Consider the following 24,807-nt stretch of genomic DNA (forward strand, 5'->3'; position numbering starts at 1 on the left):
CACCGGATCCATCCGTCCAAAGGGATCCCCCGCATGCGTCGTAATGATTTGACGCATGCGTGGAATTCCTTATATGACAGCGTCGCGCACGTCGCCGCGTCATAATCGCGGCGACGGCGCGACACGTCATCGCCAGAGGATTTCGGCGCGGATTTCAATGCGATGGTGTGTACACACCATCGCATGAAAATCCGCCGAAATCCACGAGAGGATTTATCCGCGGAAACGGTCCGCTGGACCGTATTCGCGGATAAATTCTATCGTGTGTATGGGGCCTTACTGTAAAAATGACACTGGCAGTGAAGGGGTTAACCTGTAGGGGGCGCTCAAGAGATTGAGTGTGCCCTAGGGAGTACTTCTAAGGCCTCGTACACACGATAGGTTAACCAGAGGACAACGGTCTGAAGGACCGTTTTCATCGGACCAAACCAATCGTGTGTGGGCCCCATAGGTTATTTAACCATAGGTTAAAAAAAAGCCAACTTGCTTTAAAATTAACCTATGGATTCCTAACCGATAGGTCAAAACCGATCGTTAGTCGGCACTATAATCGGTTAAAAATCCACGCATGCTCAGAATCAAGTCGACACATGCTTGGAAGCATTGAACTTCGTTTTTTTCAGCACGTCGTTGTGTTTTACGTCACCGCGTTCTGACACGATCGGTTATTTAACCTATGGTGTGTAGGCGTGACGGACCATCAGTCAGCTTCATCGGTTAACCTATGAAAACGGTCCTTCAGACCTTTGTCCTCTGGTTAACCTATCGTGTGTACGAGGCTTTACTGTTAGGGGGCGTGGCTTGCCGTGACACGTCACTGATCGCTGTTCCCGATGACAGGGAACAGACGATCAGTGACATGTCACTAGGAAGAACGGGGAGATGTTGTGTTTACACTGACATCTCCCCGTTCTTCAGCTCTGTGACCTGTTCTCGGGACACCGGCAGACATCGAGTCCGCGGGTCCCGCTGGGCACGGTCATGGAACTCGCGACAGGGTCGCCTCCGGCGGTGCGCGACCACACGGCCAGCAGATTAAAGGGGACATATATATACACCGATTTACACAGCCGTGCCATTCTGTCGACGTAAATCTGCGTGTGGCGGTCCTTAAGCGGTTAACAGTGAGAGTTGAAAAAGTTTTGCCTGGAATTCTACTATAAAGAAATTACAAAATTACTGTACGTGAATGTGTTTAAAAATAGCAACCAATGGGCTAAACAGGTCCGCTGATCATGTTTTGACCTTTAATGCCGCATACACACGATCAGTCCATCCGATGAGAGCGGTCTGATGGACCGTTGTCGTCGGTTAACCGATGAAGCTGACTGATGGTCCGTTGCGCCTACACACACTGGGGCAGATTCATCAAAGAGATACGACGGCGGATCTCCTGATCCGCCGTCGTACCTCTGAGTCCAGCCGGTCGGATCTATGAGGCTGATTCATAGAATCAGATTCCGCATAGATCTCCCTTAGATCCGACTGGTGTAAGTGACTTACACCAGTCGAATCTTAGGCTGCAATCTACCGCCGGCTGCTAGGTGCCGTCGCTTTTTTTTACGCGTCGGATATGCAAATGAGGACAACCGCCGATTCAAGTCCGTACGCCCGCCCATCGCTTTTTTTTAACGTTGTTTGCGTTCGGCTTTTTCCGGCGGATAGCTACCCCTGCTATATGAGGGGTAGCTAATGTTAAGTATGGCCGTCGTTCCCGTGCCGAGATTCAAATTTTTACGTCGTTTGCGTAAGTCGATCGGGATTACCGATGGCCGCAATTGACGTAGCCGCCGCAAACAATGACGTCCTAGCGACGTCATTTGGAGCATGCGCACTGGGAAATTTCGCCGGCAGCGCATGCGCAGTTAAATCGGCGCGGGAACGCACTTGATTTAAATTGTACACTCCCCCTAGCCGCAGAATTTGCATTCCGCCGGGGGAGTTACGATCTGACGGTGCAATTTTCGAGGTAAGTGCTTGGTGAATACAGCACTAGCCTCGCTAAATTGCACCGGCGGAACGTAAATCACATAGATTACGCGGATCTAAAGATCCGCTGATCTACATGAATCTGGCCCCATAGGTTTAAAAAACGATCGTGTCAGAATGCGGTGACGTAAAACACAACGACGTGCTGAAAAAAACAAAGTTCAATGCTTCCAAGCATGCGTCGACTTGATTCTGAGCATGCGTGGATTTTTAACCGATGGACGTGCCTACTAAGGATCGGTTTCGACCTATCGCTTAGCAAGTTGGCTTTTTTTTAACCAATGGTTAAATAACCTATGGGGCCCACACGCGATCGGTTTTGACCGATGAAACCGGTCCATCAGACCATTGTCCTCTGTTTAACCCATAGTGTGTACGAGGCCTAAAAGGGTGCAAATTTAGATTTTGATCAAGGTCGCCTTGGCTTTTAGTGCTGTGTTTTGAAAAGTACAATGGAAAATGTGTATTGAATTCCTTCCATTGTTATTATATGGCTGGTACATGATATACACAGCTCTACAAGAAAAGCAATCTCAGAAAACACAAACATGTCACAGAACATTGGAGAAGACAACGTCAAAGGTTTACATTTTACAAGGACAACTCTATGGAAACTCTTCTAAATCCCTTTTTATATCAATGCACATTCAACCAACCTTAGAACGGTGACTTATACTGTTCAAGACTTTGTCTGAGGCTGGGATCGCACATTGCCGGAAATGCATGCGCTATTGAAACATATGCTATGATTGCGTCAGCGTGTTGTAGTGCCATTCACTTTGAATGGCATCAAAGCTTTCTTAGGCAGGGGTCACCAAAGGTTCTGAACAAAGCATCAGAGGGAGTGGACAATGTCTCAGGCTTGGTGGTCAGTGGGAGTAAAAAGATTACAAAGTGCCTGTGGTCAGAAAAAGGAGGAATAGTGCCCAGCTGTTTTTAACAGTGGGAAGAATTATGCCCCTTTTCTTGGTGCCAGTTTAAATAATAGTTCCCCACTGGTGTTAGTGGAAGGAATAGTACCCTATCATTGGTGTCAGTGGAAGAAATGGTGAACCAACATTGGTATTAGTGGGATAAATAGTGCCCCACTGTTGGTGTGAGTGAAAGGAATAGTGCCCCATCATTTGTGTGAGTGGAAGGAATAGTGCCCCACTGTTGCTGTAAGTGGAAGGAATAGCGCCCCACTGTTGCTGTAAGTGGAAGGAATAGTGCCCCACTGTTGGTATCAGACAAAGGAATAGTGTATCATTGTTGGCGTCTGAAAGGAATAATGCCCCACTGTTGGTTTCAGTGGAAGGAATAGTGCCTCATCATTGGTGTCAGTGGAAGGAATAGTGCCCCACTGTTGCAGTTGAAGGAATAGTGCCCCACTGTTGGTATCAGACAAAGGAATAGTGTACCATTGTTGGCGTCTGAAAGGAATAGTGCCCCACTGTTGGTTTCAGTGGAAGGAATAGTGCCTCATCATTGGTGTCAGTGAAAGGAATAGTGCCCTACTGTTGATGTCAGTGAAGGAATAGTGACCCATCATTTGTGTCAGTTGAAGAAATAGTGCCCCACTGTTGGTGTCAGTTGAAGCAATAATGCCCTATAGTTGGTGTCAGTGCGAGGAATAGTGCCCCACTGTTGGTGTCAGTTGAAGGAATAGTGCCCCATCATTGGTGTCAGTGAAAGGAATAGTGCCCCTTCATTGGTGTCAGTTGAAGGAATAGTGCCCCTTCATTGGTGTCAGTGGAAGTAATAGTGCCTCTTCATTGGTGCCAGTGGCAGAAATAGTGCCCCACTGTTGGTGTCAGTTTAAGGAATACTGCCCCATCACTGCAGTAAACAGACCTCTCGTAATGCTGGCCCTTTCTTCCTTCCTGTCCACCCCAGGTGCTTGTATTTGTCATTACCGCGGACGGACGAGAAGAGAAGAGGGCCCGGCAGGTAGGAGCGTATCATGGGAGGTCTGTTTACAGCCGCTTCCCTGCGCTACCCTGCATCTTGGAAGGAAAGTGCAGAAGCTTGTATGCTGTCCTGTGTCCCTCTATGTGCCCAGCATCCTGCTTTGTGCCCCAAAGCCCTGATGTCTGCCCCATGCCCTATAGTGTGCCAATACCCTGCTCTGTGTGCCCCAAAGCTCTGATGTCTGCCCCATGCCCTATTGTCTGTCCATACCCGGCTCTGTGCCCCATGACCTGATGTCTGCCCCATGCCCTATAGTGTGCCAATATCCTGCTCTGTGTGCCCCAAGGCCCTGATGTCTGCCCCATGCCCTATAGTCTGCCCAAACCCTGCTCTGTGCCCCATGACCTGATGTCTGCTCCATGCCCTATAGTCTGCCCATACCCTGCTCTGTGCCCCAAAGCCCTGATGTCTGCCCCATGCCCTAGAGTCTGCCCATACCCTGCTCTGTGCCCCAAAGCCCTGATGTCTGCCCCATGCCCTATAGTCTGCCCATAGCCTGCTCTGTGGCCCAGACCCTGATGTCTGCCCCGTGCCTTATAGTCTGCCCATACCCTGCTCTGTGTGCCCCAAAGCCCTGATGTCTGCCCCATGCCCTATAGTCTGCCCATACCCTGCTCTGTTTGCCCCAAAGCCCTGATGTCTGCACCATGCCCTAGAGTCTGCCCAAACCCTGCTCTGTGCCCCAAAGCCCTGATGTCTGCCCCATGCCCTATAGTCTGCCAATACCCTGCTCTGTGTGCCCCAAAGCTCTGATGTCTGCCCCATGCCCTATTGTCTGTCCATACCCGGCTCTGTGCCCCAAGGCCCTGATGTCTGCCCCATGCCCTATAGTCTGCCCATACCCTGCTCTGTGCCCCATGACCTGATGTCTGCCCCATGCCCTATAGTCTGCCCATAGCCTGCTCTGTGGCCCAAAGCCCTGATGTCTGCCCCGTGCCCTATAGTCTGCCCATACCCTGCTCTGTGCCCCAAAGCCCTGATGTCTGCCCCATGCCTTATAGTCTGCCCATACCCTGCTCTGTGTGCCCCAAAGCCCTGATGTCTGCCCCATGCCCTATAGTCTGCCCATACCCTGCTCTGTTTGCCCCAAAGCCCTGATGTCTGCACCATGCCCTATAGTCTGCCCATACCCTGCTCTGTGCCCCAAAGCCCTGATGTCTGCCCCTTGCCCTGTAGTCTGCCAATACCCTGCTCTGTGTGCCCCAAAGCCCTGATGTCTGCCCCATGCCCTATAGTCTGCCCATACCCTGCTCTGTGCCCCATGACCTGATGTCTGCCCCATGCCCTATAGTCTGCCCATACCCTGCTCTGTGCCCCATGACCTGATATCTGCCCCATTACAGTGATCACACAACATGACGGATCGCTCACAGTGTGTGATACACAGAAGGAGATTATATGTGTCTTGGGTTTATCTGGATTAAATGCCTAACACGCTCCAGTTGCCGGGGATGATGTACAGATAAACCCATTACGAATGCAAAACCCTTTAAGATGACTTTTCTTCTTCCATAATACAGCAACGCTGATCGCCAGGAGTACTAGAGGACATAACATCTTCCCAACCATCTATAGAGAGAACATTTTACTTACCGACCTGAAGAATCTTCCAATGCAAAGAATTCTATATCAGGTATCTACCTACCTACCTATCTATCTATCTATCTATCTATCTATCTATCTATCTATCTATCTATCTATCTATCTATCTATCTATCTATCTATCTGTCATGGAACCTGGTGGTATATTTTTTTTGGGGGATTATTGCACTCACTGGGCTAGATTCACATAGATTAGCGGATCTTTAGATCCGCGTAATCTATGTGATTTACGATCCGCCGGTGCAATTTAGCGAGGCTAGTGCAGTATTCACAAAGCACTTACCTCGAAAATTGCACCGTCGGATCGTAACTCCCCCGGCGGAATTCAAATTCCGTGGCTAGGGGGAGTGTACAATTTAAATCAGGCGCGTTCCTGCGCCGATTTAACTGCGTATGCGCCGCCGGCAAAATTTCCCAGTGTGCATGCTCCAAATGACGTCGCTAGGACGTCATTGTTTTCGGCGGCTACGTAAATTCCGGCCATCCGTATTCCCGATCGACTTGCGCAAACGACGTAAAAATTTGAATCTCAGCACGGGAACGACGGCCATACTTAACATTAGCTACCCCTCATATAGCAGGGGTAGCTATCCGCCGGGAAAAGCCGAACGCAAACAACGTAAAAAAAAGCGACGGGCGGGCGTTCGGTCTTGAATCGGCAGTTCTCCTCATTTGCATATCCGACGCGTAAAAAAACGCGACGACACCAAGCGGCCGGCGGTAGATTGCAGCCTGAGATCCGACTGGTGTAAGTCACTTACACCAGTCGGATCTAAGGGAGATCTATGCGGAACTGATTCTTATGAATCAGTCGCATAGATCCGACCGGCTGGACTCAGAGATACGACGGCGGATCAGGAGATCCGCCGTCGTATCTCTTCATGAATCTGGCCCCCTGACACCAATGTTGGGGCTTATTACTGAATCCACCGACACCAATGCTGGGGGTTATTATTAGGACCACTGACACCAATAATAGGGATTATTAATGCGTTCACCAACACCAATGTTGGGGGTTATTATTGCACTCATTGACAACAATGCTGGGGGTTATTGTACTCCAACTTCTTCAGTGTGCATTATGATATACTGCAAAAATGTTTGGCCATTGAGGTGCTAAAATGAGCTGTTATTGTGCAGCCCTCTGAAAGTGTGGAGGGTCGCACTTGAAGCCCTCTAAAATTTTCCAGTTGACCACCATTGGTGTAGACCAGGGGTCCACAAACTGCGGCCTGGGGGCCAGATGTGGCCCTTTGCCTGCCTTTATCCAGCCCTTGGGGCACTTTTCTGATGGGGACCCTAATGTAAGGAGGACTGTGATGGGGACCTTGACGTAAAGGGGGATTCTAATGGGGACCCTGGTGTAAAGGGGGCACTTATGGGGACCCTGATGTAAAGGGGGACTCATATTTATAAAACAATTATTTTTGGCCCATGAATATTTGTAAATATATTATGTGGCCCTTGTACTGAAAACAATAGCCCCCCCCTGGTCGGTCACCAGTCCCGCACTTACCCCATCTAGGTCGCAACAGCGCTCTTTCAGGCAGGGGCTTCCTGTGCGCCTTCTTCTCCTCGGCATCATAACGGCTTCGGCTGTGTGTTTCCTCCCTCCTCCTCCACCTAGACGGCCAATGGGATCGCCTCTTCTTTCAGCCATTTGGGTGATGGGTCTCAGGACCTGCTTCCTGATTGGCTGGGAGAAGAATCAGGGAGACAATAGCGAATATTAATTTGCTATTGTCACACAAGTGGGTGTGCTCGGGGGGGGGGGGGGGGCCAGGGCTCACCTGAAAACAGGTTACAACAAACTGAAATCCTGTGATCCACAGGAGCTTTGACTGTACTTCTACTTTCACACCTGTTATGTACTTAGTTGATTTAAACTGAAGATTCACTTGGGCTTTAGTAAGCAATTGTGTGATTTCCAGCAGATTGTTACATATTGTTGAAGATAAACTGCAATTAAAAGAAAAAAAAAAAAAACTTGTATTATGTGTAAACGGCTAAAAAAAAAAGTTTTTTATTTTTTCTATTTATAAAAAAAAAAAAAAGTGGACAGTCTGCTGCCTTTTGATATAAATATGACACATGTATATGCATTTTTTCCATATTTAAAAGGTAACTACAATAAAAAAATAAAAAATACATTATATTCTCAATTGTTACATCCTGTTTTTTTTTATTATTATTAATCTGTGTACAATAGGTCCCCATTAATACTTTAGAATTGTTTTAGAGATCCTCATGCATTATTTTTCTTTATGCCGGAGATTCCAATTTATTCTACTTTCTTAATATCTCCCTTTGTAGCCACCCATTCAAATGCACTAAGAGCACAGAGTGTATTGGTCAGTCAGGAGTCTCCAAGCTTTTCAGTACAAGGGCCACATAGTATATTTACAAATATTCATGGGCCAAAAATAATTGTTTTATAAATATGGGTCCCCCTTTACATCAGGGTCCCCATAAGAGCCCCCTTTACACCAGGGTCCCCCCCCCATTAGAATCCCTCTTTAAGTCAAGGTCCCCATCACAGTCCTTCTTTACATCAGGGTCCCCATCAGAAAAGTACCCCAAGGGCCAGATAAAGGCAGGCAAAGGGCCACATCTGGCCCCCAGGCCGCAGTTTGTGGACCCCAGGCCACAGTTTGTGGACCCCTGGTCTACACCAATGGTGGTCAACTGGAAAAAATTTAGAGGGCTTCAAGTGCGAGCCTCGACACTTTCAGAGGGCTGCACAATAACAGCTCATTTTAGCACCTCAATGCCCAAACATTTTTGCAGTATATCGCAATGCACACTGAAGAAGTTGGAGTACAATAACCCCCAGCATTGTTTTCAATGAGTGCAATAATAACCCCCAACATTGGTGTTGGTGGGCGAATTAATAATCCCCTCTATTGGTGCTAGCGCCCAAATATCGCGGTAAATACGACGGTATAGCGGCTCTAAAAATAGCGCTGCTATACCGTCACCGCACCTCCACTGCCCAATGTGAAAGGGGCCTTAGAGACTTATTTTCCTGTTACTATTAAAGTAAAACTGCGTTTTTTCAAATGCAGGAAAAACAATATGCTAACATTGAAGGGGAAGTACAGTGGAACCTCGGATTACGAGCATAATCCGTTCCAGGAGAATGCTCGTAATCCAAAGTACTCGCATATCAAAGCGAGTTTCCCCATTGAAGTCAATGGAAACGAAAATTATTTGTTCCGCATTGACTTCAATGACATGCAATACTGCATGCAGCCAGAGGTGGAGGGGCGCCGGAAAGCCTCGGAAACGACCGTAAAGGCCCGAGTACACCTCGGCTGACCTTGGCAAACCTCCGTTCCCGAGGTGTGCCGAGGTCAGCCGAGCTGTCCTTGTGTCTTTCCGTGTCTTTCTGAACAGCTCCGATCAGCTCCGGCACCCCCCCCCCACCTCAGGCCAAACGCGGTACTGCACACCACTTTGGCCTGAATCCTGCTCGATTTGCGAGACAACACTCGCAAACCGAGTTAGGATTTTTTTAAATACAATGCTCGTATCGCGAAATGCTCGTTAACCGCGTTACTCGCAATCCGAGGTTCCACTGTACAGCCAAAGCTATTTTGGCTGTACTTCTCCTGGGGATCAGAGGATTGCAGTCATTCTGCACTTCTGTGACCCGGTTTTAGCTAACAGCAGGATAAAGTCTGTTGTCAGCTGAAATCACTCAGCCAACCAGGCTTGGGAAAGATCTCGACTTTAGAGTTGGGATCCACCAAGATGCCTGGACCGGCAGCTGGCTCAGCCTCTCAGCAAGCCACTTGGTAGACTGAGCCAGCCACTTCCTCCCCTTCCACAGACAAGCTCTCCACTAAGCGCTGGAGGGACAAAGCAAAGAGCCGGTGACTAACAGGCTCTCTGCTCACTGAAGGCTGACAACTGAGCGATCAGTGGTGTTTGATCACTCGCTTCTCAGTTTTAAAGCTGGTGGGGGTGTAACGGAATGACCCGTGACACCCAAAGACTTTGTGAGGATGGAGGATACTCCTGTGTCAGCGTCACTGATAACTTTTGGGTCTGAGTCCACTCTGTGCCCTTTGGGCATGGGGTGGCAAGTCAATCATAATTCATGTATTACATGAGATGGGACAGCACTGATAGTTCGTATTGCAGGATTTTGAGACACTGCAAGATGTTGGTTAATTGTGACCCCAAACAGTCAATAGTGACTCATCTCTCTGTGAAGACTGTTAATATGTTAAATAACACTGTCTACAGCCTATTGATGCTCAGGGGTGTGAATAGGTGTCAAGCTGTATGCGGAGACGAAACGTCTGCCTAGGAAACTCAGTGTGTGAAGGTGGTTTGTTTGTTATGCTGTTAATTAAGGAATGTGCAGTGATTAGACATGATAATTATAGGCCGGTGCCGACCTGTCTAGAATGTTTAAGTAATTAGCCTTAGTGTGTGATTAGGGGGGTGGAGATCTCATTGTCCCTTTGAATACTGTCACATGGTTGTACTGTATATAAGACTGAGAAGAAACCATTAAAATTGTCTTCATTTGAAACCAGAAAACACGGAGCAAGTCTCGTTATTCTGGGAAATGGGAGGCCTGCTGGTTTGTCTGTGTGTCAGTTAAGCTGTCGTGACTGGGATGGAAGGTCGTAAACGGTGGTGACCGTTACAGGGGGAAAGACACAGCATCGGAATTATGCTGCACTCATCTAGGTGAGTATAAATGTTCTAGTGTAGGCTAGAAGTCATTCCAATTGGAGCTTACTCAAGGATGAGGACCCTCCTTCTATTGCCATGTGAAAACACTAGGTCAATCACCACCATGGCTATGGAGTGAGTCTCTTCCATACCCAAGTACTTTCTCAGTTCTTGGCAGCTAAAGGAGTAACATAGTAAAGGTATTTCACTCCTCACAGATTGCATAATCTAAATCCTGTTTTACTCTCTGTATGCTGGAAATGTGACCATCCTGATGGTGACTTTTTTCACGCCTTCTGAACTTGTCCATCTATCTCTCAATTTTGGTCTAGAATGAGTGGTGAGTGATGTGGCTCAGACCCACCTTCCACTGGAGACGAGGGTGTGCGTTCTGGGCTTGGTGAATGACCTGGCCCCTACTGTAGCGGAGGGAAAAAATTTTGGACTGTCCCTTTTTTATGCTCTAAAATCCATTGCCATGCATTGGAAGAAACCAACATCCCCCTTCACGTGATTTCTGTAAACGCCTCATTAATGCTAATTTGCCTCTCTACAGAGATACGTACGATCATAGGGGTAGATAGGTTTCATAAGGCCAGATGGATGGAGGAACCATCTATAGCAGATAACTCAGGCCCTTGATTTTCCTCCTCCCTTTTTCTATCCCCCCCCCTTTTTTTTGTCCTCCCCATTTTTTATAATGGCCGACCTCTTGTGTTCACAATGCAGCAAGGCAGCCGTATAGCATGGGACCAGGAAAGTGAAAATCGTTGGAGTAGCCGTGTCTACTACAGTGATTTCCAGCTTTTAGAGAGATCCCAAATGGGAGGTAAATACATGGTTACATTGGTCTAAGCTGCTATAATTTACCTGGAATTTTTCCATAAGTTACTGAAAGGTCCACTTTAACTGAATTTCCACCACCAATAATGGCATAACTTTTCAATGCCATGTCAACTGCAAATTAAATACAGTTCTCTCTGCATTATTACTCAAAGTCCAAAATTGCATAGCAAAATGACTGAAGAGACGCCCAGCACCACTTTTTATTAAATCTATAGGACATGGAGATTGATGGCGGAAGCCAGCGATTACTTAGATTAGTTTGTGTTACACAAGTGTGTGATCTCACAGTAACAAAGACGTCCAATGACATGTAAAAGTTAATTGGAGAAGTAAAAATAAAACCTTGACCTTGAAGATTTAATCTATTTCTACAGTCTAATCCACTTGAGACAATTAAACCTGCTTCTGCCCCACGCTTTGTTTTCCCAAGCAACCCTTTCTCTGCTGCGGGTCTGTACACTTTTTGCACTCTGGCTGGCCAAACTCTCTCCTAAATGATTAGGAGGTGCGCAGAGGTTCCTGTATGGTCAAGGAGCTTCTCTGATTACTTTTTTTACATTTTTGGGTGAATGAGCACTCATTCACATGGGGTTGGGGAGGTAGTATTGGTTGACGGTCTGATTTAAAAAATGGACTTTCAGATTCTGATAAGCCCCCCACCTACAGACCCTCACAACCACTGGGCCAGGGTTGTGGGGAAGAGGCCCGTTGTCCTCATCAACATGGGGAAAAGGTGCTTTGCCATGAGGGTTCCCTCTGCCAAGGTACCCTCCCATGTCAATGAGTACTCATTCACATGGGGTTGGGGAGGTAGTATTGGTTGGCCGGTCTGACTTTTAAAATGGGCTTTCAGATTCTGATAAGCCCCCCATCTACAGACCCCCACAACCACTGGGCCAGGGTTGTGGGGAAGATGCCATTGTCCTCATCGACATGGGGAATAGGTGGTTTGCCATGAGGGTTCCCTCTGCCAAGGTACCCTCCCCGATGTTGACGACATGTGGCCTGGTATGGTCCAGGAGGAGACCGCATGCTTGTCCCTATTCCTTTCCTGGCCAGCTAGGATGCATGCTCTGATACAAGCATGGTATGGATTTTTGGGAATGACCCTACACTTTCTCTCTTGTTTCTTGTGTCCCTAAAATTTACTCCATAAGTTTGCCCCCCACCACCCCCAATTAACCTGACCCTCATCTAGGTCATCACATGGTAAAAATCCATCCCATGCTACATCATAGGCTCTTTACTAAAATCGCAGATGTGGTGTGTCAAAGCGACACACCACACCATTGATCACCGCGCTGAGCGCCCCCGGGGGGGCGTGCTAGAGCAGCTTGTTCTGAAGGATGACATATGACCTCCAGTCAGAACAATGAAACTCTCACCTAGCCTATAGCAAAATGATGGTGTTCAAGAATCCAGTCTCAGCTTCCGGGACCCAAGCAATGCAACGCTCCCACTTGTAACTTCCCTTCCTGCGTGCTGTCTTGCTTTTGATATCTCGCGTACTGACTAGTGTTGAGCAGAATATGCCATATTCGATTTCGCGATATATCTCGAATATATATTCGAATATTCGAGATATATTCGCTAAATTCGAATATTCGTGATATTTTATCGAAATTAATTGAATGCGATTTTTCGCTATTGCGAATGCGAAAATAATTGCGATTTTTTTTTAATAACTGCGGTAGGAGCGCTCTGATTGGCTTAGAATATTCGTGATATTTTATCGAAATATCGCAACATGCGAATGCGATATTTATTGCGCAATTTCGAGATATGCTGGAGGAGCGCTCTGATTGGCTCAGAATATTCGTGATATTTTATCGAAATATCGCAACATGCGAATGCGATATTTATTGCGCAATTTCGAGATATGCTGGAGGAGCGCTCTGATTGGCTCAGAATATTCGTGATATTTTATCGAAATATCGCAACATGCGAATGCGATATTTATTGCGCAATTTCGAGATATGCTGGAGGAGCGCTCTGATTGGCTCAGAATATTCCTGATATTTTATCGAAATATCGCAACATGCGAATGCGATATTTATTGCGCAATTTCGAGATATGCTGGAGGAGCGCTCTGATTGGCTCAGAATATTCCTGATATTTTATCGAAATATCGCAACATGCGAATGCGAAATTTATTGCGCAATTTCGAGATATGCTGGAGGAGCGCTCTGATTGGCTCAGAATATTCCTGATATTTTATCGAAATATCGCAACATGCGAATGCGAAATTTATTGCAGATATTTCGAAAACTGCTGTAGCAGCACTCTGAAATCGAATATGTATGATATTTTAACCAAAATACATATTGCGATTGCGATTTTTCGATCGCGCATGCGCAATTGCGCGAACAACACGCGACCATTTCCTGGAGCCTTGCCAGTTTCCCAATATTACAGCAACATGGTGGGAAGCAATTTCTCAAAGTCTGAGGAAAAGTTGCTGATTTGTGTAAGTATTTTGACCACTGTTATTTCATCATCTTCAACTGCATTTAAGTCTAGTTTAAAAGTTAGTATATATGATCAGATATTAGTATTTAACCAAAAATGTGTCTCCTGCTTTTACAAAACTACAAGTCCCAGCATGCCTGGACAGCTGCAGACACCCTGGTTGGCAAATGTGTATTTAGGCACTTTTCCTTGTTATTTAGCATAATGAATTTAAAAATTTTTTGGACATAGGACGTATGCGAACGTCCTGACTTCAGTGTCCTCAAGGCCCAAGGACGTTCGAATACATATTGCCCTTTAGATGTTGCAGAACTACAACTTCCAGCATGCCTGGGAATGCTGGCACTTCTAGTATTGTAAGTTCTGCAGGCCCACATTTTTCAGGCCTTTATGCACGGGTCTCTAAACTGTGGCACCCTAGATGCAGCAAAAGTAAAATTCTTAGCATGCACTGAAAGACCGTGGCTGATGGGAGTAGTAGTTTTGCAACAGCTGGAGGTGGACTGGTCTTGAAACCCAGAGTTAGGTAACAAACCCGTAGTGTTTTGCAACCATTCTGCCTCCAGCTGGTTATTTTCTGTTGAAAAGCCTGTGGCGTGCAAAACACAACCCAAAAACTCCACCCGGTGCAAGGAAAAATTTGCACACACCTAAAGAGTGACATCACAAAAAACTGCGACGGTTGCATACGTCAGTGGTCCTCCGAAAAGGTCCCGTCTCTGACCCCCCGGGGCGTTAGGCTCCTAGGCTCCTGACAGGGAAAAGAGTTACTGTGGTCCATACAGCCGAAGCCATATGGACCCATCTCGGTCCAAGCAGCGCAATCAACACGCGAACAACACGCGACCATTTCCTGGAGCCTTGCCAGTTTCCAACTTATGATCGCAGCGCAATCACACAGCAACATGGTTGGAAGCAATTTCACTAAGTCTGAGGAAAAGTTGCTGATTTGTGTAAGTATTTTGACCACTGTTATTTCATCATCTTCAACTGCATTTAAGTCTAGTTTAAAAGTTAGTATATATGATCAGATATTAGTATTTAACCAAAAATGTGTCTCCTGCTTTTACAAAACTACAAGTCCCAGCCCAGCCCAGCATTTAAGTCTAGTTTAAAAGTTAGTATATATGATCATATATTAGTATTTCACAAAAAATGTGTCTCCTGCTTTTACAAAACTACAAGTCCCAGCATGCCTGGACAGCTGCAGACACCCTGGTTGGCAAATGTGTATATTGGCACTTTTCCTTGTTATTTAGCATAATGAATTTAAAAATTTTTTGGACATAGGACGTATGTGAACGTCCTGACTTCAGTGTCCTCAAGGCCCAAGGACGTTCGAATACATATTGCCCTTTAGATGTTGCAGAACTACAACTTCCAGCATGCCTGGGAATGCTGGCACTTCTAGTATTGTAAGTTCTGCAGGCCCCCATTTTTCAGGCCTTTATGCACGGGTCTCTAAACTGTGGCACCCTAAATGCAGCAAAAGTAAAATTCTTAGCATGCACTGACAGACCGTGGCTGATGGGAGTAGTAGTTTTGCAACAGCTGGAGGTGGACTGGTCTTGAAACCCAGAGTTAAGTAACAAACACGTAGTGTTTTGCAACCATTCTGCCTCCAGCTGTTTTTTTCCTGTTGAAAAGCCTGTGGCGTGCAAAACACAACCCAAAAACTCCACCCGGATGCAGTGAAAAATGTGCACACACCTAAAGAGTGACATCACAAAAAACTGCGACTGGTACATACGTCAGTGGTCCTCCGAAAAAGGTCCCGTCTCTGACCCCCCGGGGCGTTAGGCTCCTGACAGGGAAAAGAGTTAGCAACGCATATCTCCCCTATACGTGTATCCTGTGTTGTTAATAATATATTCATAATTATGCAAATGATAATGGCTGCTATATTTATGCAAAAAAGGTGGCGACCGAAATGGCAGGATATAAAATCTTTCATGTTACCCCTGTCATTGATTAATAAGGCGAGAATGCTTCCAATTGTTGAATAGCATACATTTACGTCATATATCCATAAGGCTGTCAACAGAAGTATTACAATATACTTTGTTCTTCATCTTGCAGAAGTTCCTGGAAACAGGATATGATGACCTGCGGCGGCAGCCACAGAAAAGGGCTGTGGTCAGCGCCCTAATCGCTGACTTTGGCGGCCAACATGACCACAAGGCCATTGTTAAGAAGTGGTCTGACCTCAAGAGGCGCCAAATGGGTAATGTCAGACGTCTTCGGGCTAAATATCATCCAGGTAAGTTATTGTTGACAGTTATGTTTTTTTTTAAAAAAGTGTATTTTGTGCGTGAACTCGAAAGAGAGAGGAGCCGGCCTGCAGGAGTTGGGAGGCCTCCCCCAGAGGCAATCTGCCACCTTTCTCCATGCCCCGGTTGGCAATGGCGGGTGTGAGGGGGTCCTCCCAACCCAACCTCGCATAGCACACCCACCAGTGGCGGGGCTGAGACCACCAAACTCAATTCACAGGTAGCCGAGAGCGGGATCCGAACCCCTAGCTGCAGAGGTGAATCAGTTGTCAGTGCAGTGGCAATCGCGTGGAGCCACCGCAGCTCCTTTGGTGACAGTTATGTAAGGTCATATGTAATTCATGTAAGGTCAGATGTTGTTAACCAAGATGCCATGTTGTGCTAACATATATCACCACCGGCCAAGGTATTCATAGTACTGTTGAAAAAAGACATGGGGCAGCAGACAGGAACACAGAAGTTATGTGGGAACATAATTTTCCCATTGCTTTGCATGGGACTTTAAAGAAAAACCCCGACCATGGCAAGTGGGGGTGGGTAAGGTTTAAACCACCTATCCTATGTTTGTGGCTGACATATAAGTAACCTGTGTGCCAAGTTTCATATAAATATCTTTAGCCGTTTGTACGTGATGCTGGAACATACATACATACATACATACATACATACATTTATGCACACACACACGTTGAGTTTTATATATATAGATTACCACTAAATTCCTGTGTTAGGAGTGGGGTTGTTATAGTAATCCCGTGTGCTCCATCAGGCCCTTTTTTTAACATGAGATGGTCTGAACAAAACAAAGGAGACAAAAACAGCTCATTTTAACATGGTTGCATCCCAGCTCACGCTCAGTCCCCTGTAGTGCCCACAAGACCCTTTAATATAACATTGTCCCATTGGTTAACTGTCTATATAAATCAATTTGTATTCATATACAATACAGCACAGTACACAGAATTTGCATACGTCATTAGAAAACATTTTTATAATATATGAACATTGTGTTATTATAGGAGCTCCAATGCCAGTTGTCCGCGCCAAGCGCAGAAGGCGCCAGGCCGATGAGGAGGAGGAGGAGGATGCGGCAGAGGAGGATGCGGCAGAGGAGGACATGGATGAGGAGGAGCAGCCAGGGCCCTCCCACTCCCCAACCCCAGCTCCTGTTGAGGAGCAAGCTGAGGAGCTTCCCCCCCCCACCACCCCAACTTCTCAAGCAGAAGAGCAGGAGGAAGAGAGCGGTCCTGTGAGCCTCATTCAGGAAGGTAAATATGTGCACAATGATTAATAACATTTCAACAACAAAATGTAGATATAAAAATGGACAACATATAAAGCGCACCTGTCAGATTGTATAACCATAATATGGTATTGATGCTAGAAGTATACAGGTAGTGCATAATTATTAGGCAAGTTGTATTTTTTGAGGATTCATTTTATTATTGAACAACAACCATGTTCTCAATGAACCCCAAAAACTCATTAATATCAAAGCTGAATTTTTTTGGAAGTAGTTTTTAGTTTGTTTTTAGTGTTAGTTATTTTCGGGGGATATCTGTGTGTGCAGGTGACTACTATTACTGTGCAGAATTATTAGGCAACTTAACCAAAAAATAAATAGATAGCCATTTCAATGATTTATTTTTAACAGTGAAACCAATATAACATCTCAACATTCACAAATACACATTTCTGACATTTAAAAACAAAACAAAAACAAATCAGTGACCAATATAGCCACCTTTCTTTGCAAGGACACTCAAAAGCCTGACATCCATGGATTCTGTCAGTGTTTTGATCTGTTCACCATCAACATTGCGTGCAGCAGCAACCACAGCCTGCCAGACACTGTTCAGAGAGGTGTACTGTTTTCCCTCCTTGTAAATCCCACATTTGATGATGGACCACAGGTTCTCAATGGGGTTCAGATCAGGTGAACAAGGAGGCCATGTCATTACTTTTTTTTATTTAATACCCTTTCTTGCCAGCCACGCTGTGGAGTACTTTGACACGTGTGATGGAGCATTGTCCTGCATGAAAATCATGTTTTTCTTGAAGGATGGTGACTTTTTCCTGTACCACTGCTTGAAGAAGGTCTCTTCCATAATCTGGCAGTAGGACTGGGAGTTGAGCTTGACTCCATCCTCAATCCGAAAAGGCCCCACAAGCTCATCTTTGATGATACCAGCCCAAACCAGTACTCCACCACCACCTTGCTGGCGTCTGAGTCGGACTGGAGCTCCCTGCCCTTTACCAATCCAGCCACGGGCTCTTCCATCTGGCCCATCAAGACTCACTCTCATTTCAGCAGTCCATAAAACCTTAGAAAAATCTTTCTTGAGATATTTATTGGCACAGTCTTGACGTTGCAGCTTGTGTGTCTTGTTCAGTGGTCATCGTCTTTCAGCCTTTCTTACCTTGGCCATGTCTCTGGGTATTGCACACCTTGTGCTTTTGGGCACCCCAGTGATGTTGCAGCTCTGAAATATGGCCAATCTTGTGGCAAGTGGCATCTTGGCAGCTGCACGCTTAACTTTTCTCAGTTCATGGGCAGTTATTTTGCACCTTTGTTTTTCCACACGCTTCTTTTGTTTGATGATCACGCTTCAGAAGCTTTGCAACTTTAAGAGTGCTGCATCCCTCTGCTAGATATCTCTCTATTTTGGACTTTTCAGAGTCTGTCAAATCCTTCTTTTGGCCAATTTTGCCAAAGAAAAGGAAATTGACTAATAATTATGCACACCTGATATAGAGTGTTGATGTCATTAGACCACACACCTTCTCATTACAGAGATGTACATTACCTAATATGCCTAATCTGTAGTAGGCTTTCGAGCCTATACAGCTTGGAGTAAGACAACATGCATAAAGAGGATGATGTGGTCCAAATACTCATTTGCCTAATAATTCTGCACTCCCGGGATGTGTTAGACACATAACAAGTGTATACACATGATAATGATTGATTAATAAGCAAAAAAAAATATTTATTTATTTGGTAACGTTATTTGAAATCCAAATGTTTTTTTATTATATCCTAAAAGCATCAAGAGATCTGAAGAGGCAAAATATACTCATTGAAAAGACGCACCAGAAGATCCTTCAGAACCAGCGTAAGATGAGCTACCTCAACCAACAAAATGCTCTGCTAGAGCAGCAGCTATCGGGTCAGATTGCGGAAATGCACCGCATTCAAAAACGGATTGAGAGCTATATTTAAATTTATTTTTGTATTAAAAAAACTTATTTTTTGGAAATGTTTCATTTCTTTTTGAGATAGAGTTGTAGGTTTTTCAACACATCTAACTTCACATCAAACAAATCAACATCAACACATTTAACTTCATAATAAGCAAAAACATTTTATACTATTATTTTATTTAACATTAACCTAGGACAAACTAAAGCACACGACACAGACACGACGAACACAAAATAAACTGTTGAAAAATGAACATAACAAAAGCAACAATATATATATATATATATATACAAAGAGAGAGAGAGGGAGAGCAAGAAAGAGAGAGAATGCAGATGAGCTCTTGCAGTCAGCCCAATGGTTGCAGTATAAATGCCGCAAAACAGGGTTTAACATAAGGTTCATTGTTATAGTTACACTTGCTGTTTAGATCCGGTCTGGTAGTCCGGTCTGGTAGCTTGTAGCGGAGGCTGTTGGTGGATCCGCTGTGCCAGAAAGCTCATGAAGCTTTACTCAGCATGGAGGCAGCAGCAGGAGTATTAAAATATAATATAACTAGACAATGCATTTCCTGAGGAAAATGCGAGTGGGAATGCTGAATAGCTTAATTGGTGAGCCCCTTGCCAAAGACATTCACCATAACCACTACACTATCTTTAGGACACACAGCTTCTTTCTCTATCTGCAAAGTATAGAGTATGCTGACTTCCTGGTCGCCCCTCCCCCCTCAATAGGTTTCCCCTCCCCCCCAGGTCAGTGAGGAGGAATATTGCACTGAGGTCAGGAAAGTTATTTATGGAAAGAAATAACATTACAAACGCTTTTAATTCACAGATCTAATACATGATTTAAGCCTCCAAACAAAGCTTAATAAATCCTCAAACGTACATGCAATTGATACAACGACTACACCGTTTGAAATACACGGCCCTTGTAAACGCATCGATATGAAATTTATGTAGATAAACTTAAAAATGTGGCCATTTCTGCAATTTAGAAAAGAGCGTCTTTGTGAGTTCTGCAGCAACATTTTTTAGATAATTTCACATGAGAGTCTATGAGACATAATTTCTGGCTGTTGCTCCAATAATTAAAACTAAAATACGTATCGCAGAATTGGTCACATTGCCATAAACCAGACAAGCATAGCTACGTTTTGATCTAAAAATTGTGTATGAAAAGTAGATCTTGTGGGCGTGAGACCAATTTGTTTCCCCTTTTTGTAAAGATATTTTTAATTACAAAGATCTCCAATGTTAAGGTCACCTGACAGACTCTAAATCCCCTCCATAGGATTACATTATAACCTATTGCATTTTTGTGAAAAATTCGCAAAACGTAAATTGCGTTTTCACCAAAAAATTGTAAACGATAACGATTTGAAAAGTCATAGCCGGATAGCTAAATATTTTGTGACCGCTTTAAAGTTTTTTCAGTGTCTGTAAGTGAAAGTATGAAGTAGCTGAAACTTTTGGCATGGCATGTGAATTCAAAGGGGAAAAGGATGTTCTCATTGACTTCAATGTTTAAAAAAAGGGTCTAAAAGCTTAAAATTTATAAAAGTGTAAAAAGTAGAAAAAAACTTGAAGAAGTCCCATCATTAGCTGAACGAGACGAACATTTTTACAGTTGAATGGTCTCAATAGTTGAAAGTATGCCGAAGTTACGCAGAACCAAAAAACTTAAGGAATAATAAGATTACTAAATTTACGGATATCAATACTGGAAATGTTTATTAAAGCATTCACACTAATTAAGATTAATACATTTACGGGTATCCATACTAGGAATGCTTATTAAAGCATTCCCACTAAGTATCACACAGGCATGATTTACAAGCAGTAGTGGTAATAGTAATACATAGCATAAAAACACTTGGGGAATACTTTACAGCATCAGTAGTGGTCATAGTAGTCAATAGTGTACCAAAAAATTGGGACACAGGTGTCTTGACTGAGCTGTAATAGTAGTAGTAGACATTGACAATACAGTGTCAAATCACTCGGGCAAGAGGTGCCATGATGAACAGCAGTCTTAATAAGAGTATATAGGGTGTGAAATAACTGCTGACATAGGTGTCTTGACTGGGCAGCAGAAGCAGCAGTAGTAGTATTAACAGTAGTAGTTGATACAGAGTCATATCACATGGGCAGGAGGTGCCATCATGAACAGCAGTAGGAATAGGAGTATATAGAGTGTCAAATAACTGCTGACATAGGTGTCTTGACTGGGCAGCAGCAGCAGAAGCAGCAGTAGTATTAACAGTAGTAGTTGATACAGAGTCATATCACATGGGCAGGAGGTGCCATCATGAACAGCAGTAGGAATAGGAGTATATAGAGTGTCAAATAACTGCTGACATAGGTGTCTTGACTGGGCAGCAGCAGCAGAAGCAGCAGTAGTATTAACAGTAGTAGTTGATACAGAGTCATATCACATGGGCAGGAGGTGCCATCATGAACAGCAGTAGGAATAGGAGTATATAGAGTGTCAAATAACTGCTGACATAGGTGTCTTGACTGGGCAGCAGCAGCAGCAGAAGCAGCAGCAGTAGTATTAACAGTAGTAGTTGATACAGAGTCATATCACATGGGCAGGAGGTGCCATGATGAACAGCAGTAGGAATAGGAGTATATAGAGTGTCAAATAACTGCTGACATAGGTGTCTTGACTGGGCAGCAGCAGCAGAAGCAGCAGTAGTATTAACAGTAGTAGTTGATACAGAGTCATATCACATGGGCAGGAGGTGCCATCATGAACAGCAGTAAGAATAGGAGTATATAGAGTGTCAAATAACTGCTGACATAGGTGTATTGACTGGGCAGCAGCAGCAGAAGCAGCAGTAGTATTAACAGTAGTAGTTGATACAGAGTCATATCACATGGGCAGGAGGTGCCATCATGAACAGCAGTAGGAATAGGAGTATATAGAGTGTCAAATAACTGCTGACATAGGTGTATTGACTGGGCAGCAGCAGCAGAAGCAGCAGTAGTATTAACAGTAGTAGTTGATACAGAGTCATATCACATGGGCAGGAGGTGCCATGATGAACAGCAGTAGGAATAGGAGTATATAGAGTGTCAAATAACTGCTGACATAGGTGTCTTGACTGGGCAGCAGCAGCAGAAGCAGCAGTAGTATTAACAGTAGTAGTTGATACAGAGTCATATCACATGGGCAGGAGGTGCCATCATGAACAGCAGTAGGAATAGGAGTATATAGAGTGTCAAATAACTGCTGACATAGGTGTCTTGACTGGGCAGCAGCAGCAGCAGAAGCAGCAGCAGTAGTATTAACAGTAGTAGTTGATACAGAGTCATATCACATGGGCAGGAGGTGCCATGATGAACAGCAGTAGGAATAGGAGTATATAGAGTGTCAAATAACTGCTGACATAGGTGTCTTGACTGGGCAGCAGCAGCAGAAGCAGCAGTAGTATTAACAGTAGTAGTTGATACAGAGTCATATCACATGGGCAGGAGGTGCCATCATGAACAGCAGTAGGAATAGGAGTATATAGAGTGTCAAATAACTGCTGACATAGGTGTCTTGACTGGGCAGCAGCAGCAGAAGCAGCAGTAGTATTAACAGTAGTAGTTGATACAGAGTCATATCACATGGGCAGGAGGTGCCATCATGAACAGCAGTAGGAATAGGAGTATATAGAGTGTCAAATAACTGCTGACATAGGTGTCTTGACTGGGCAGCAGCAGCAGCAGAAGCAGCAGTAGTAGTATTAACAGTAGTAGTTGATACAGAGTCATATCACATGGGCAGGAGTTGCCATGATGTACAGCAGTCTTAATAAGAGTATATAGGGTGTGAAATAACTGCTGACATAATTGTCTTGACTGATCCAAAGGAGTCATGGGAGAAAATCATGTGGTCAGATGAGACTATAATATAATTTTTTGATCATAATTTCACTAACCGTGTTCGGAGGAAGAATAATGATGAGTACCATGCCAAGAACGCCATCCCTAATGTGAAGCATGGGGGTGGTAGCATCATGCTTTGGTGGTGTTTTTCTGCACATGGGACAGGGTGACTGCACTGTATTAAGGAGAGGATGACCGGGGCCATGTATTGCAAGATTTTGGGCAACAACCTCCTTCCCTGAGTTAGAGCTTTGAAGATGGGTCGAGGCTGGGTCTTCCAACATGAGAATGACCCAAAGCACACAGCCAGGATAACCAAGGATTGGCTCTGTAAGGAGCATATCAAGGTTCTGGCGTGGCCTAGCCAGTCTCCAGACCTAAACCCAATAGAGAATCTTTGGAGGGAGCTCAAACTCCGTGTTTCTCAGCGATAGCCCAGAAACATGACTGATGTAGAGAAGATCTGTGTGGAGGAGTGGGCCAAAATCCCTCCTCCAGTGTGTGCAAAGCTGGTGTAAAACTACAAGAAATTTTTGACCGCTGTAATTGCAAAGAAAGCCTACTGTACCAAATATTAACATTGATTTTCTCTGATGTTGAAATAGTTATATTCAGCACTGTAAATACATCAGGTCCGGGGCTTCATCAGGGAATGCATGGCAAGGGACCCTTCAGCGCCCTGAACCGACGACGGGTGCCAGAAAGTCACCGCCGATCCAGGACTCATTCATCTTTATGAATGTGAGTCTGTCCACGGACTCTGTGGACAGACGGGTCCTCTTGTCCGTGACCACCCCACCTGCCGCGCTGAATGTCCGCTCAGATAGTACGCTGGAGGGGGGGCAAGACAATAACTCCAGCGCATACTGAGCGAGCTCGCGGCAGGTGTCCAATCTGGCAACCCAGTACTCCATGGGGTCGTCGGTGCTCATACTGTCAGAAGCACCGACGGACGCCATGTAGTCTGCCACCATGTGGGCCAGCCGCTGGTGGTGACTGCTGCTGCTGCTGCTGGTGGTGGTACTGGGTCGCTCGGTTTGGAAGAACATCCTCATCTCTTCCATTAGGTCCCCTGCTCGGCTGCAGCTGGGTGCAGCCACCTGCTGGGTGAGATGAGGGGGGACAACTGGAGGCCGGGGAGTTGCCTGCTCCAACCGTCTGACAATGGCTGCCTGCAGTTCCTCCATCCGGTGCTGCCTCCGGCTGGCTGGGATGAACTGCTCCAGTTTCCCCTTGCACCTGGGATCCAAAAGGGTGGCCATCCAGAAATCATCCCTCGTCTTGATGGTCTTAACCCGGGGGTCCCTCCTGAGGCATCTGAGCATGTGGGCAGCCATGGGGAAGAGCACAGCCCGCTGTGACTCCTCAATGCTGGCCAGGTGAATGAGGTGCGACTCTTCTTCCCTGAGGCGCTGCTGGTCAAACTCAGACATGCCCAACCCCCGGACTATCGGTGCCCCCAACACCGGCTCTCCCTCCTGACCAGGCCCTGACTCCGGGACGACACCAGCAACCACCTCCTCCTCCTCTTCATCATCATCCTCCTCCTCCTCCTCCTCCTCCTGGTCCTGGCCCTGGTCTCGGTGGAGCATTGCTGACTCCTCCTGCTCCACCAAGGCACTCTCCCCAGCCTCGAGCAGGCGATCTAGTGTCCTCTCCAGCATGAACAGTATTGGCAGCACGCTATTGAGGCCAATTTGCTCACTGCTGACCATCTTGGTCGCCTGCTCGAAGGAGGACAACACTTGGCAGACCTGGTTTATCTGCCCCCACTGCGCACAGGCGATGAAAGGGAGTTGTGGTGAAGCCCTCTGAGTGCCTAGTTCCATCAGGTACTCCCTCACCGCCCTTTGCTGCTCCCACAACCTCTTCAGCATGTGGAGGGTGGAGTTCCACCGCGTCACACTGTCCA

General features: G+C 45.6%; 1 pseudogene; it reads left to right on the forward strand.

Moving 5' to 3' along the window:
- The first annotated feature begins 5,374 nt into the window (after positions 1-5,374).
- The window catches only part of LOC120935274, a 66,813-nt pseudogene continuing 47,380 nt past the window's right edge, over positions 5,375-24,807 (forward strand).

This window comes from Rana temporaria, chromosome 4 (assembly GCF_905171775.1).
Source record: "Rana temporaria chromosome 4, aRanTem1.1, whole genome shotgun sequence".
NCBI classification, from domain to species: Eukaryota; Metazoa; Chordata; class Amphibia; order Anura; family Ranidae; genus Rana; species Rana temporaria.